Below are 5,115 nucleotides of genomic sequence, written 5' to 3' on the forward strand. Positions count from 1 at the left end.
GTCACATATTTCATTTAATAACTCAATTCCTTCAACATCCGAGTCATAAAAATTCCAAAGTCAATACAATGCTGACGGAGACTGTTAAGATCTTTGTCATTCAAAAGTTTGTCTACGTCAAGTAAGAATCCGAATTTGAAGTTCAGATCTTTGAGACGAGTAAACCTTGTTGTCATCTCCTGTTCGAGTCGATCTAAAATACTCTTCATGATACGAACAATTTCTTCTTCTGCCGAAAGTCCTGCATCTCGGGCAAGTTCTCCAGGCATCCTTCTCCGTCGCCTGATTCTACTTTCTACAGCCACACCCCATAGCTCACATTTTTCCTTTGCTTTTAGCACTGAATCATTGCATATGTCTTCACAAATTCTTGTAATATCCATGTGCAGAGATTCAATATCCAAAGACGCTTCATGGAAATTCATTGTTGGATCTTGAAGTCTTTTCTGAACACGGTCGATTTTTTTGAGTATGTCATGCCAGAAAGGAAGGAAAACTAAGAAGTTGAAACTAAGAATACTTTGTAGCAGAATTACAGCATCGCCTCTAGCTTCTTGTGTTTCAGTTGTATCTTCAGACATTTTTTCCAGTAGACTGACTATGTTATCAAGTCCATCATGAATTGCTTCAACACATTCTGCTCTAGCACTCCATCGTGTTTCTGATTCACGTTTGACTGTGATGGTCACTGCTTCTTTAAGTTTTTCCCATCGATGGGTTGATCTTGAAAAGAATAGATAAATTTTTTCAATGGTGCCAAAAAAAGTAACTACAATTGGATCTTGACTTGCAGCATGCACCCCTGACAAGTTTAAGATGTGATTGTCACAATTGACAAACAATGCCTTGTTATTTTTTGTGCAAATTCTTTGCTGAACTCCAGATAAATGCCCCGACATAACAGCTGCATTGTCATAGCATTGAGATCTACAATTTTGTAACGGGATGTTGTCAGATTCCAATCTTTTTACGATAACATCTTCAATCGAGGCTGCATCTTTTCCATGAATTTCTCTTTTATTACAACCTCCCTCTTATCAAAATTTATGTCAACATACCTGATAACTTCAGACATTTGCTCCCTGTGTGCCAAGTCAGGAGTTGAATCAAACAAAATCCCGTAGTATTTATTTTTTCTGATGTTAATCAGCACTTGATTTCTCACATTCGAAGCAAGAATGCTGATGAACTCATTCTGAATTTCTGGAGATAAATATGTAACAGATCCTGGATTCTTTCTAGCATGGTCAAAGTGTGACTGCAAAATTGGGTCATACTGAGCTAGAAGTTGAAGAACAGACAAAAAGTTTCCTACATTTTTGTCTCCTGTGGCATCAAGTTTCTCAATATGTCCACGCAATGCCAAGTTTTGAGTGGCCAAGAATTTTATACAATTTAGTATTCGCTTCAAAACATCTTGCCATCGTGCAACCTCTGACTGAATTTCAGCTTCAAGAGATGCATCGATTGTTTTCCCTTGAATCAATCTGCGCTCTGCTTCTTTCCATGCATTAAATGATTTCCGGTGGAAAGGATTGTTCTCGTGAGCCGCTAGTTTCTCTGGCTTCCTCCACTTGCTGAATCTATTAGATAATTCAAAAGATGATTTATTATTTGCACTCGATGAGGGAAATAACAAGCAGCAAAAACAATACACTGCTTCATTCAATGGTGAATAAACTAGCCAGACCCGATTCACCTCATCTCCCTTTCCATTGGCAAGTCTCCGCTTGAACCATGGCTTCGTCATAGAACGGCCGTCTTTCTTAGCAAATGGACCATTATTATTTTGAAATACATTAGAGCCTCGAGATACCATTTCTGTGCAGAGCTGTTGAGAAATTATAGGCAATTGTGACGTTTGGTCAAAATCCAAATAGCCAACATCCCCAAACATAAGCACAGCTGGAATTGGATTTGGTCTATGAGAAATGATATCATTTTCTTCTTCTACTTCAGAGTTAGATGAAGTTGATAAACTGCTACTGTTCTCTATGTTTTGCTGATTCTGCTGTACACTTGGTTGATCATTGAATTCATCAACATCAGTATCCTGAGGCTGTTGGCTTTCTTCTGGTGTTGACTTTGCCTTCTTCAAAAAACAATCCAAGAGTTTGCTGGACTTACTAGCTTCTCTTGTTTCATTTGCCTTTCTTTTTCTTCGCTGAGCTCCACTAGGCCTTTTTCCAAACATATCTGGGATTAAGAAAAACTTTTATATAGGATACACAATATTAATAAATAGTTATTTATATAATTAACAATAATTAAATTTTCTAGTAAATTTTAATACAAGTTTCTTAATTTTATCCCTGAGCAGTTTACTGTGAATGCCCAGTGGCGTTTATATGGAGGGGATGGGCAGTGATAGGCAACTAACTAAATATTTTTAATTAAACTATAACTATTTTTCAACTAAAAATAAGTAGTTAAACTAATAGTTATAAACTTTTTTCAAAAAGTAGTTAACTAAACTAAAAAAAAGTAGTTAAACTTTTTCCAACTATTTTGCAACTATTTTTATATTTACTTTTTTACAGACATAATCTAAAGTGGCATTAATACTAACATAACAAACTATTCAAAACATGTCTTTTCAAAGTGAAGTATTAAACTGCATTATAAAATCATGCAATAAAATAAAATCATTAACTAACATAACTTGTCATCATAAAATTTAGGCCAAATAAATTATTTAGTGTTTAAAACCAACTTAATTGAATATAGACAGTTACATAAATGTATTTATTAAAATATTTTTAACAAAACAGCAACAAATTTTAAAGATTAAACAACTAACCAACCATCAGCGTCAACCTTCAACACAGAGAGGAAACAAGACATCAAACAGTCCGAAACATTGGTAAAAACCAAAAACATTGAATGTACTTTGCTTTAAAAATATGGAAAGCTTAACTTTTTACAAATTAAAATTAATATTCAAAAACCATAAGTCAAGACATGGATAAAAGATATTTAACTAAAATATTTTAGTTAAACTATTTAGTTAGCAACTAAAATATTTTAGTTAAACTATCGTTTTAACTAAACTATTTTTTTTAGTTAAACTAGGAAGAAAACTAAAAAAAGTAGTTAAACTATTAGTTTGCAACTACTTAATTAAACTATGCCCATCACTGGTAATAGCAGGTATTTGTAGGCAGCTATACTGACTAACCCAATGCAGCTATACCACAAAGATACTATACTATAGACTATAGAGCATAATCTATACAAGCTTTTAACTGCACTGTGACTGACCTGTTCTAAAGGACAGACACAGAAATTGCTAGGTAAAGCAAAATAATAATAAAAAAACCTTTTTGGTCACTGATATTTTGGTCACTGATATTGTGCCCCCCAGCCCTGCGCCCGGGGACAACTGTCCCCCTCTGCCCCCCCCTCGTTACGCCACTGATGGAGATATACGAGGAAAGATAGAAGCATGAGCAACTAGACGAGCAGCAGAGTGAAGAATTCAGTAGAATCAACATGATCATAGCAGAGCGAATTACAATATTTAATTCTATATAAAACTAATGAAGTAAAAATTTTCAGCAACGCTAATAATGTGAAAAGAAAAAATCCTCACGGCAAACAACGTCAGAAAAATAATTCAGATTCTTACATCAAGGTGTTGTTAACGATTTTGGAAACTGTTGGAGAAATGCAAAATTGGAAGTTGTAGATGGCGATCGAGTTGCAACGTGAAGTAGGTCTAAAACATTTTGAACTTTATATTTAAATTGACAGCAAACAATACGAATCGTACTTGTAACACCGTTTTTATGATATTTCTATTATTTTTAAATATTTTAAAAAATTCATTTAATTATTTATCATATTTATTTAATAAGATAAAATCAAGTTAACAACTTGGATATTAAATTTTTTCAACCACAGTAATAAAAAATTATTCTAGAACTTCATAAAATAACTTACAAATTTACCCTGACTTCAACTTTGATCGCTTGAACATGCTCTGCTTGTACTGTGCAGCACATTATCCAACAACATTCACAGCCGAACAATTCGATTTAATTTCATTAATGAAACGCTCAGCGCAATAAATCGCATCATAACTTTCACTATACGTAAAACACCAGATAATAATTTAATTTCATAAAAACAAAAATAACAAGAGCAAATGCTTTTTTAAAAGTAAGTTGGGTTATCGTGCTAGCAAGAGTTTATCGAAGTTCAAATCAGGATGGCTACGTTTGAAAATTCAAATTTCGTTCACCTTATTGCAATTAAAACAATCAAATAAAATTATTAGTAGTGCGTAAAACAACTATTTTAAAAATCTTTCAATTATTTTGTAAAAACGCAGGTACAATTAATTGTTCACAAAATTTGACATTTTTTTAAACGACTAGAGTCTTATGTTAAAATTTTTCAAAATAATAGCCTACAGAATGCAGAAAAATGCATAATGTCATTGTTTCAAATTTCATCGTATATTTTAATGTGCCATTAAATTTGAGCTTCTCGTAGCATAATCATAATTTAAAACATACGTTTGCTAAATTATTAACATAAGGAACAAGAGTTAACAGTGTACAACGAAAGAAAACACTTCATTGATAAATACCCTGAACGTTACGAAAGTCTCAATGTTGCTATTTTTACACCTTCTGAACTATAGAACTTCAACAATGGAGCACATTGTTTCGTCATATTGACACTTGACTACGCTAATGTTAATATAAACTTTAACAAAGTTAAAGTATCAATTCCGTATCTGTATCTGAGAAGTATCTGTCTTAAATGTCACTCTCGTTACAGTTTAAAATCTTTTAAAAGTTATTCACCTATCACCAAAGAGTAATATTCACCAAATAACATGATATTACGTTCAATTAGACCTTCATGTAAACTTCCCAAAGCACGAAGAGTGTTTCAGGACACTGCAAATCGTCCCAGTCAATTCGCTCTGATGGCGAATTAGGTTTTGTTTGTAGAGTTTTCAAAAAACTTTATTTGTAAATCGAACAAGGTTTACCTGTGTTTTTAAAGAGTAGGTATTTTTTATTTTCAAAGTTTTTGTATGAATAAATTAAATTTGTCAGTGTTCACAACGGATGTAATCCGGTTCTTCAGTTTTGATGTTTT

This window comes from Helobdella robusta (genome assembly GCF_000326865.2).
Source record: "Helobdella robusta unplaced genomic scaffold HELROscaffold_45, whole genome shotgun sequence".
In the NCBI taxonomy this organism is placed as follows: domain Eukaryota; kingdom Metazoa; phylum Annelida; class Clitellata; order Rhynchobdellida; family Glossiphoniidae; genus Helobdella; species Helobdella robusta.